Genomic DNA, 12514 nt, shown 5'->3' on the forward strand with positions numbered 1-12514 from the left:
CAGGGTTCTCTGGATAGGCGTGCACATACCTCAGTGTGAGGGGATTCACTGGAGTATGGCATGAAAACATCAGAATGTTCTGCTTTAAAGATATTTGTCCCTTCAAAATCCATTTCCTCTTGCACCGACTTTGGTATCTTATGTGTTTTCCAGAAATACATGAATTAAGTGTGTATAGGTATATATGACAAGCTATGAGTGTATACAGGATATATAGGGCAGGGTATTTCTAAAGTATCTTGGCACCTAAGGGCCCTTGGAATAGCCCTAACTTTTCTCCAGAAGATCATATGGGGAATTTTACTGATTAGCCACTGACCTTGACTAAATCCTATTACCAACCCCACCAGCCACTTAGAGAAATTCTGCATTGAAATGCTTTGCCCAGGAGCAAAGAATCTGCCCCAGTAGCAGACAGAAGCATCCTACCCATTAAATACAAGAGTATCCAGTTTCCAAATTATGACACTCAATGATTTTCAGACATTATTTTGCTTGACATCTTTCAGATCTCTTTACAAATATTAGGTCTTCTGATCTCATGTACGCTTCAGCAGCCATGTTACAGTTCTTTTTATAATTGAGGAAATTGAGGCTTCAGGGTTATGGGATGAGCCCAGAGTTCCACTGCCAGTAAGTAACAGATGAAGGCCCGAGATCTGATGAGTCTGAATTCCGACATTCTTTCTACTACCCCACACATGTCTTCTCCTCCTCATCGTCAAATCCCTCTCTTAAAAGACAGCACCAAAGCCCTAAATGTGCTTCAGGGACACTGGAAAAGTTTTAATGTTAAAAAATTAACGAAAAAATTCTATTTTGTTTTATTTGGGGCCAAAGTGCCAGAATCACTAGCAAATTAGAGACTAAATAGACCAAAACTTAATGAACAGGGAGATTGTGGAGGTCTGCAGAGATCAATTCCTGCTTTGGGAATTCACATATTCTACTGTATGAGAGAGATTCTGTTGGTTTGGGAAATACCATGAATCATTTCCTGAGAAAGCAAAATAATGGAAGCTTTTCATCCCAAGTTTCTAAAAAGTGTTGTCTAAAGGCAGAAGACAGTTGGAAACACCAGGCCATGAGTAGAGGCCTTTGCTATGCCCTGGTCAGGACTGGAGCCTTCTTCGTCTTAAACACCAGACAACCATTAGAGAAGCACCTGCTCACTGGCAGGGGAATCTTCCTCCTCAGTGAGCATGTGGTTAAGGAAGAAGATTCATTTCTCTTTGTTCTCATAGGTTACATGGGTCAGGAGTACATTACTTTGATGGTCACTGAGAGGTATCCGAGCCTGGAGACCCAGTTTTCAAAATGTTAGGGAGGGTCTTTTCATCAGGGAATTTCCAGTGAGGTCAGCACATCTGTTGTCTCCCTCACCAATAATCCCACAAGAAACTCAGAAGTGCAAGGTTCGTGTTTGCATCTGTGAGATTTAAGTGAAGTAGATGCTTGTCAGCACCACTGAAGTCAGAAAGCAGTCAGCATTTCCATTCTAAACCTCTCATGTTCCCCCTCAGTCTTTAGCCCTTTGTAAGTCAACCATAAAAACTCACCACAAGTTGAAACTTGAGGCCATTTTTTTTTTTAAAGGCTGAGAATGTTTTTTTTTTTCTTTTCTTCCCAAATGACAGAGTTGAGATCAATGTGACCTTTCCCATTGAGCAACGGAGAAGGAGTGTGGCTCTGAGACATACAACACAATAAAGGATTACGTCTCCAAGACTAAAATTGGGTAGGGATTGTGTCCCCTAAGCATCATCTTTTGAATTTCACCCAGAAAATATAGAAAACTATGGGGATTCTGTAAAGCCCAGAACAGTCTCTTGCCCTGAGGCCCTGGAACTGTGTAGAAGCAGGAAGCAGTTGACAACAGTCCTGAATTTAGTTGTCAAAGAATCTCCAATTTCTGTCCCATGGCCTTTGCTGATGATCAAAATTAACTTCCTCAGTTTGACTCAAATTATCTATTTGTATTTATATGCTATCTTTTTGGGGGGGAGAAGGCAAAAGTTGAGGCTGTAATGATTACATTTGGCAGTGAACCCTTTTGAACAGTATCTTAGACACTGTTGGGGATCTATGATTTGTTTGAACAAAAGAATAGCAAGGTGTAGTAGGGATTAATGTGGCAAGACGTCACAACCTCCACACAGCCAGCTGTTCAAGGATAAAAATGTACTGAAGTGCTCGGATGTGTTCAGATGTCTTTTTACATTGGTAGTTGTTGCCTAGGCCTCAGACACCAGGGAAGTGTCTAAGGAGAGCATGCATACAACTGGTGGAAGCTTCTCAAGATTTCTACAAACACCTGAGACGCCTCTAGTGGCTGAGAAGGCGTTCAGAGTCTTCTAGCTAAGCTCCTTGCCTGTTGCCTTAAAGCTAGGCGGACCATCTGTTTCCTATGGTAACACATATATGAGCTTGGCCAGTTCATGCAAACCAGTGAACCAGATCTGTATGTTGACACCGCACCAGGTTACGAGATATTAGAGTCACAAACAAACTGTCCACACGTCACAAAGCTGAAATGCTTAATTGGGTACTATTACAAAAATTACAGGCTTTGATCGTAACACCCTGGCAGTGTCTTTGTGAAAGCTGAGTGAAATAGCAACTTTCAATTAGGCAACCAGCTTTGGTATCATAATACTAAAGCATTTTACAAACTCATTCATTTCAAGACAAGCCAAGTAATTAATAGAACTGGAGATGCTTAGAGTTGTGAGAAATCTACTTAGCCTCAAGTGTTGGGATGTTCTCTGAACTCCAATGACTTTTACCGCCTGTTCATTTCAGCCAACATTCTTCGGGTGACCCATTCATCTACTCATCATCTGGAAGTGCTCCTCCACATCAGAAATCTTAGGTTCCAAAACTGCCCTTAGGAAACAACCTCCAGACATTTCCACTGTCTCCACAGCTGCTGCTGCCTCCTACTCTTCTACGATTTGGCTCCTGGCTTTCATGAAGCCTGCAGCCTCACTGTCACTCCCTACCTTCCCTTTTGCATCCCATACTAAATGCTTGCAGTCTCCCCACTCCTGTCCCCCAAAGCTATGTGTGTGTTGACTAGGTGACTTTGTCCGTGCTGTCATTTAACTACTAAACAAATATTTACTGAAGTACCCCCCTTCCCCCCCGTGAGAATCCCTTCGCTGGCCCCTCTGTCTGGAATGTCAGCATCCTCTCAGCCACCCCCATGATGTTCCCTCCATTCGGCAACTCCTTCCCATTGTTTAAGACACAGTCTTGGAGACACATCCTCTAAGAAGTGTCTCCTGATCATCGCCTCCCTTCCACTCTTCTCCTATTATGTTAGGTCCCGTGCCCACAACAGTTTGTGCATATCTGCATCAGTGAATCATTCTATAATTGCTCAGCCTCCCCCACAGACTAGTGTGCTCTACCTAGTGCATGCACCTTTGGAGTGAGTACAGATAGTGTTTAAATTAGACAACCTGTCTCTACCACATTTTAGATGATAAGACCTTAGGCAACTTTTTTAATTTCTTAGCCTCCGTTTCCTCATCTATAAAACTGGTTATCCCTCACTAGCAATGAGGGAAATGCAAATCAAAACTGCAATGAGATAGCACCTCACACCTGTTAGAGGGGCTGTTATCAACGAGACAAGCAACGACAAGTGTTGGCGAGGGTGTGGAGAAAAGGGAGCCTCATTCACTGCTGCTGGGAACGTAGACTGGTGCAGCCGCTATGGAAAGCAGTCTGGTGATTCCTCAAAAAATCAAGAATAGAGCTACCATACGACCCAGCAATCCCTCTCCTGGGTATATACCCAAAAAACTCGAAAACATATTCGCAAAGATATATGCACCCCTATGTTCATTGCAGCATTGTTCACGGTGGCCAAGACTTGGAAACAAGCAAAGTGTCTTGCGATAGAGGACTGGATAAAGAAGATGTGGGACATGTACACAATGGAATCCTACTCAGCCATGAGAAAGGATGAAACACAGGCATTTGCAACAACATGATGGACCTGGAGAATATTATGCCAAGTGAAATAAGTCAGAAAGCTAAGAAGTATATGATTTCATTCATATGTGGGATATAAAACTGAAACTCATGGACACAAACAGCAGAGTAGTGGTTGCCAGAAAGAAAGGGGTGGGGGTGAAAGGGGGTCTTAATATATGGTGACGGAAGAAGACATGACTTTGGGTGGTGGGCACGCAGAGCAACATACAGATCTTGTAACACAGAAACCCACACCTGAGACCTATATGTTCATATTAACCATTATTACCCCAAGAAATTTAATAAAATAAAATACAAAAAGACACCAAAAAGCAATAAAAAACAAACACACACACACACAAAAAACCCCTGGTTATTAATATGGGTTGAATGTAAAGCACTTAGCACAATTCTTTATGTGCAATAAATACAAAAAATACATGTTGAATAAATTAGTGTCATAGGAACACCCTTAGAAGACTCCCTAAGTGGAAAATATCCTTTAAACACTTATAGTGACGAGGAGGAGCTTGTTCCATTGTTGGGAAACTCTAATTATAGTTTAACTCAAACTATATGGCTTGACTCATGCTAGCTTTATTGACTTAAATGACACACACACCCCTCAATGTTCTCTGCTAAGCTAGAGAATCTTGATAATCTCTCAGGATCTCCTGTCATGTGTATCGTCAACCAGTCCCTCAGTGCCGCTATTTTGGCCGCTGCCTCTGATGTAACTGGCTGGTGTGAGATGGTCACTCCCGGGCAAAGCTCTTTTCACTAGTGCCCGAGGCTGGCTGCAGCCACCACGGCGACCTTAGGACGGGAATCACAGCCCTCCCCCATAGGACCTTTCCTCATAATCCCTCAGGGCATCAGAAGTCAAAACGTGTAAGATGCTGATGAAACCTTAATGAAGGTATAGGAACAATGAATGGGAAAGAGAACACAGGATGAGTCAGTGCCTGACATTGGCTCCCTCCCCTCCCCCAGGGAGCCTGCTATTCCTGGGAGCCCCTGTGCCCCAGGGAGTGCCTCAGGGCTCTGGAGGCACCCTTTGTGGGACATCTAGAGAGTCTGGCTCCAGGTCCCAGAATTCTGATTTCCTGCCCCACCACTGACCTCTGCTGAGGACAGCTGGCAGTGAGCTGGTCCAGTTCTTTCAGGGGAAACCCCACCCGCATAATCACAGGGTGATTCATGGCCGGTACATTCCCCCAAAGCTGTATCATTTAGTCTTGCCTGTTGCTGCTTAGTTGTTAATGAAAATAGTAGCTACTGCATCTGGTTGATCAAACAGTCCCAGTTTGTAGAAGGGTCAAACATGAAATGATTTTATTTTTCTACAATCACTGCTTACAACTCTGCAATGTTCACAATCTCCCTATGTGTTCCCTGACAACATTTTGGGCAGATCTCTAAAGTCCCCATCACTTTTGGGGATAAAAAGCCTAATCCAGCCTAGTCTAATTTAAACCTTCAATCTTGCTTCAATAAAAATGACTATGTCCCCTCTCCCAGTCCTGGAAAATTCTCCCACTGGAGGGACTTAGAGTGCATAGGGGTTTACCTGCTCCTAGGGCACCTCCGCTACTGACGGCTATCTTCCTCTCTGTGTGGAGATAGGGAAGACAGACGGGAGAGACAAACAAGTATTTCTTACATACCTGGGTGTTAAAGGCCCCTCTGGCCAGTGACGGCTAGTGTAGGCCCCCTCTCTGGGGCAGACATCCAAATCTGGCTCCCTCATTGGTGCTTATGTGAATGTCCCAAAGCCCCAAGGGGGGCCTCCCACGTCACCATTTCTACCATCTGCTCCTGTTCTTGGTGATTCACGCCAATGTGTCTTGTTATCAGAATTCACTTTCCTGGCAGCAAGTTCTCTTGGGTGGGATACTAGTGAGACGGCCTCAAGCTTGGCTGTCTCCCGCAGTGTCCCTTTGATCCTGGTAAGGAAAATCACATACCCATCACCAAAAGCTGTGTCGGCGTGGGAGCTGCTGCACTCCACTCCTTCTCTTTGCTGTGCCTTCTCCTAATTGTCTTCCACTTATCAGATGGGACAGAGGTACACTGGCCCATCTATGGTGTAAGAAAACACCAATTAGGGAATGGGAAGGAGCAGGAACAGCAGCTCATCACGGTCAGCACCCCAAGGACACAGATAACTTCCAGGAATTCCCTCCTGGCTCTTGTCCGCTTTGGGGGACTGAGATGAAGACTGGGGAAGCAGAGCCAGTTCAAGTCACTTCTTGATAAGCCCTGAAAGGAATGTCTGATCCCTGTTCACTTATTATTTATTGTCTGGTCAGGAAGCGGGCTCTCGCCAGGTGTAGTATCTGCTCGCATCTGGACTTGGACTTCCAGCCTCCAGAACTGTGAGAAATAGCTTGTGGCTTAAGCTACCCAGTCCATGGTATTTTGTTATATCTGCCTGAGCTAAGATATTTATGTCCATTTACAAAATATTTGGGAATGGGATAAGACCTTCAGAAAAAATTAGAATTTAATCAATTTAGGGCTGAAGGAAGCTTTCGTTCATCCCTTTGTTGTTTTCCTTTCTACACATTTCTTTCTAGTCTTATTTTCTTTAACATGAGTGTCGAGATTAAATTCCCAATTCTTATATATTCAGCTTTTTAAAAACATGCGTATGAAAAAAACAACTATGAAATTTAAGTCACACCAACCAACGTTTGGACAGTTGCCTTCTTAGGCTGCTGGGATTAGAACTGATCTCCTTTGTCTCTAGTTTCTACATTTAAAAAATATAATGGGGCTCTATCATTTTATAATGCAAAATTCGATGATTCATGTTTTTAAATGTCAGAAGATTAAATTAATAAAATTAGCATTATATTTTAAAGGAAGACAGATTAAATTACCTTTATTTGTAGCTATTCTATCTTTGTAGAATTTTATATAAACTACCCTCAGATGACAGTGAGACGACAGAATATTACATTGGAGCGATTAGTTTACCAGGGTTTCATTTTGAGGATCCTGAAGACTCTGCTGAAGAGCTTAAAAATGTAAGTAAATAAAAACATTTTCTCTTAAATTAAGATGAGTATAAAAGTTGAAGGAACAACCTAGCCCACCCACCCGAGTCCTTCTTGATCTTTGATTTTCGATTCTCCTCTGTTTTGATTTGCCCTTGGCCCCCGGTCTCCTCGCAGACTGGCGTCCCAGTTTCAGAGTTAGCACCTCAGAGGCCTCTTCAGAACAGAGATCTCTGGTGCTACCACCTGCCTCAAACGTCCCAACCACAGTGGAGAAGATGTGCTCTGCCCCTGAGCCGTGGCCATAGCATACGAGATCTGCCCACCTCCTAGGGAAGGGACATTGTCTAGGTGTCACCTGTAAGTGAGGGACACCACTCTCAGTGCTTTTTCAGTCTATTCCAGGGATGCTCCTTGACACAGATAATTAAAGCAACACAGATTCTTGTCCCTCTGGGAGGCCTGATCCAACCTAATTTCGGGAAAAAAATGTTGCACTAGACTAAGATTTATTCCCATCTGCTGATTCCATAACCTATTCTTATCAGTGCTTGCAACTACAGAACAAAGTTATTTTGGGCAATGGTTTGTAGTTTATAGCTCAGTTCCTTCAGTTTGAACAAGCACTACTATTTATAGCTATATAACTTTATTGTTTTAATTTATGCATCTGGAAGAATCTGCTATAATTGTGGGTGATTATCAGGAGGGAAATGTGCTCTCATGCACCTCGGGGGATTTGTTTGTGGGCCTATGGTTTTAAATAGCCCATTTATTACCCAGTGGGTAGAAAATAAATTTTATGGATCTTCAAACATGCATAATAACCATCATGAATAATACAGTTAAATATTAAAGTGGTGGTAGCATATTTTACATTTGCTTTAATGGTTTTTCTTTTCTAGCTATAATCAGTTACCTATGCTTCTACTATATATTTCCAAGGGTATTTCTAGTGTAACATGATACTAAAAGGGTCTTTGACCCTCTCCATGGATTTCTAGGAGTAATCAAGAGTGGTTAATGGCACAGATGGGGAAACACAGGCCTTAAGCCACAGAGAAGACCTTATAGGGCATAAGAAATGATAGGACTTAATTTCTGTGAGCTGCAGATGGAATGAAAAAAGCATATGTCAAAGCAAAGATCTAATTGTGGGTGATTATCAGGAGAGAAAAGATCACAAGTCCTCTCAAGTATTTGATGTGTATTGTTCTAATCCAGCCTTCTCACTGACATAGAGTTATATTTCTTTACCAAAAGTTAGATGAGAACATTCTTCTCAAAAACCAGAAATGCATTTTTGTTGCTTATAGAATAAAATTAGAAATTACTGGCTGGATTCTTTACCCATATTATTCTCCCCACAATGCCTTATTCTCTAATACTGGGTCTTTATATGTTATTTCATCTGACTCTAATGCCATTGTCCAATTATCAAAACCCAACGCATACTGAAGGATATTAAATGACAACACTTCCAAGAAAACTTTTCTGATCAAAATCAAACTTCCCCAGTTAAAATCAACACCTCTCCATTCTCATTTGCCACCTATTAAAGTAGTTATTTCATTTTGTATATCAGGACTAGTTGCTGACATGCTCTTATTAGTTATTAGCTTCACTATCCTGGAATTCAAATTGGCTCATTTATCTGTGTATATCACACAAAGTTCACATGTATCTCCTGCACATAAGTCATGAAGAAGTTATGCCAATTGCTATATAAGCACAATGCTGCGAGGTGGGAGAAACTAGAATATCTCCCTCTTTGTCCCAATTCTGTCTCAGGGAACCTTGAAATCTAAGAATCTGATTGAAGCCTGAGCCACCCCTCTTGAATAGCTGGTATGGTGGCTCAAGTTTTCAAGCTGGACCAATAAAGAAGTGTTTCTTAGCCTTAAAAAAAAAAAAAAAAAGCAAGTTCCATTGATGTGAATTTAGACTCTGTAGTCTTAGGCAAAAGGTAATGCTTGCACTGGTGAGATGGCAGAGAATATCCTAAAACCAAACAGGAGTGGCCTCATCATACTCTGGTGATGAGTCATAGGGATTCTGATTAGGAAAATTTTCCTTTGGATGCTCATAGTTGGTGGCTTAGGGTGAGGTAGTAGAGATTTAGGGTACCATAGGTGGACTCTTTGCTGAAATAAATCATTTGCATAGGGAGAGAAGGCAAAATATATATGTGGAGGCCATACTGAAGAGAGCATTCAAGACTACCGATCTCCCTTTCCAGCTAGAGAATGCCAGGGTGTTGCTCCCCAGCTGGGCCGGATCTGTTAGAGGATATCATTGGCTGTACTATCTGGAGCTGGATCCCAGGCAGACCTTTTGGGAAGAAGCTCAATCCAAAGCCAAGTAGATATTCACACTCACTGTCAATCTGAAGGAGCCATGAGAAATATGGTGATGGGTGTGGGACAGAAGATTTGAAGTACTGAGTAGGAGGGTCCTATGAGCCAAAGCCTATATGGTCCTTTTTCTATTGAGCCAGGGGCACTGGTATCTGGACAGGGAGAAAACTCTTAATGGTACTGACCTGGCCTAAAAAAAAAATGTTCACCTAGGGAATTTGTATATGAAACATAGAGAATAATAATTTTCAAAGATGACTCAGGTTTCAAACCTAAGTGAAGGGAAAAAAGTTTCACCAATCAGGAGTAAGAGTCATTGGCCCTTCAATTGTCTCCCCTTCAAGTTTTCCCTGAGCATGTATTGATGGAAACAGCACAGTTTATGGAAGCTGATAAGTTAAAAATATTTGCATCAGGTAATTTGAGAAGGGAAAGAGAAAGAATCAATCTTTTTTCTAATTGCAAAATTCTTCCAACTAGATCGGAAGGTAATATGAGCAGAGCCCAACCAAGGTGATCCTAAATTCAAGCTAATAGTCTTTTTTCTTTTTTAAAAATATATCTTTATTGACTTCAGAGAGAAGAAGGGAAAGGGAGAGAGAGAGAAATATCAACGATGAGAGAGTCGTCATTGATCGGCTGCCTCCTGCACGCCCCAGACAGGGGATCCCTGAGAATCGAGCCCGAAACCCTGCATGTGCCCTGACTGGGAATCGAACCGCAATCTCCTGGATCCTAGGTCGACGCTCAACCACTGAACCACGCCCAGCCGGGCTCAAGCTAATATTCTTTAAATATTGTTCCGCATGTGTTTAGCAGGGTTGGGGATAAATTGATTTTTATATTAACAAAAGTTGTGTATCTCTTTATGTTCAAAATAATTGATTTATTACATGACCTGTATGTAGCATAACATTTTCACATTTTACAGTTTTCCATCATTCCTGTCAATAGTATCAGTCAAATTTTATTTTGCTGAACTTACTGGAATTTGCTTCATTTGGAAAAAACACCGTTCCAATTTCAGATTTTTTAGGATCTTGAAAGTAGTTATGTGATCTAGCAGACATCCAACACCATTCTATTTGATTTTTCCACATCACAATCAGAAAATGCAATGTATTCTGCACAAGAAATCTTTACAAAAACCAGAGAAAGATATATCTACTTAGAGACTTACTCCTGTAGCCCAAAGTCAAGACTAACATGTTTGGCCAAAGATCCCACTTTTCTGTTGTATTTTTTTTTGTCCCTGCCTCCTCTCCAGTTTGCCAGTTTTTTGAAGTAGGAAACTCCTTGGGAGTCCTCTTAATGACTCAAAAGTTAAACAAAATAAATCATTTGTTTCTAATAAACCGCACCATGTCTTGCCACATTTGGTGTCATAACTTAAGCTGGTTGAAACCTCAGAAGACTATCAGCTGATCTCATGGTTGGTGTTCAGCTCAGAACTGCAGCGTGCAACACGCATTCGCATGCGGTAAGATACTCACCGGAGACTGTTACTCGGTATTTCTACTCAAAACACAAAAGGAGCAAGACAACTTACATTTAGCCTACTTTATAAGGAGTTAAACAGCATGATATTCCCGGTTTGTTCCCGTGCAAACACACGAATTCTTACAGATTGGTGTCCTGAGACAATTAACAAGCTAGTTACCTTTTAAACCATCTCTGAGTTTAAAATAATTCCTTTTGTGGGAAATTCTGTAGGATTGAATGACTAAACAGTTAGTTGGTTTGTTTCAGAGAACAATGTTATGAAATCGCTTAAAAATATGCCATTTCGCTGCTGTGAGGCCATCAATCACTAGCTGGGCTGAAGGTACAGTTTTCTCTTCTGTTCTGTAGGTACACGCTTAGGGTTACATGGACAATACCAGTGCCCTCCAGGCTTTCTTGATCTCGACTTTTGTTTTCAAGTAAATCCTACGGAGCTCCACTAAGATAATCTCAGCAAGTCAAGCAGAGCTCATTGCCCCCACTCCCTGTGGAGGGCAGCCTCCAAGGATGGCTGGCAAAGACCAGGCAGAGACTAGGTCTGGGTGGTGGGCACGGTTGGTAACTCCTCTTATTCTCTGCTTTTGTTCAGAATAATATCATAAATGTTTTATATCATAAATGCTTCAAGTTCAGGAACCATACCGTAATTTGTTCTTATGATCACCTGGTGTTTAGGTGAGCCTAAAAAATGTTAATAATTTTTGTTGCATTAGAAAACCCTTGATTAACAAAATGTTTCAACAAGACAACACATGATTTCTCTATCTTAAAAAAAAGAACCTCAATTTAAGAAACAGATAAAGTACAATAATTACATTTGATTTTGAATTTGTCTGAAGCTATCATTGCTTCTGCTGCCTCCTTAACCCTTCACAATTGTCTCACTGGAGCCCTCACATTGGCCCACGTAAAGGAGCTGGAGGCAACCTGTATTTCGAAAATGTACAGTCTGATTTTTCCTTCCTCATTAAGGACAGAAACCAAAGCAGAAACAATTATCACCTGCAAACTAATTCCTTCTCTAGGTATCGTATCAATGAGTTCCTACATGGGTGCAGGTTTTCTCTTTCATAAAATGAGAAAAATGCTGCCAAATCTGCTGGTCTGTGAAAAGGGGTAATTAAGTCACAACTGTAACAGTAAAGACAGCCTTGCAAGCTTGAATAACAGGTGCTATTTCTAGAATTTTTCTACTCAGTTCAGGAAAGGAAAATAGGCTAGATTGTAAAATTAGCATTTTCCCTTTGTAATTAATTTGTGGGTAAAATTTGAAGATGCAAATGAAGTTAAATGAACCGTGGTTTGAAATCTAGCTAATTTGTTTCCTTCACAGAATGTCTCCTTCCTCTCCTCCCTCTAAACAACACACACTCAACACACCTCAACCTTTAATTGGGATTCTTTGAGGTTTATTCATGGATTATCAGTTTATCTATTACTAACTTTGCTGGTGGACTCTCCTCTAGGAAAATGACTTTGAATTCTCAAAAATCCTCAGTTCCAGCTTAGACCTTCTACATTATCGTTGGTTCAGTATTTCTTGCAGGACAGCTCTACTCACATAAAACCACCTCCCACCCCCCAAAACCGAACTTGTCTAAAACAAAGTATTATTGAATATCAAGCTCTCTTTCCTTCCTAAATTCTCTTTTGGAAAGCGGTACCAGA

The sequence above is a fragment of the Miniopterus schreibersii genome (genome assembly GCF_964146895.1).
Source record: "Miniopterus schreibersii genome assembly, chromosome: 7".
NCBI lineage: Eukaryota > Metazoa > Chordata > Mammalia > Chiroptera > Miniopteridae > Miniopterus > Miniopterus schreibersii.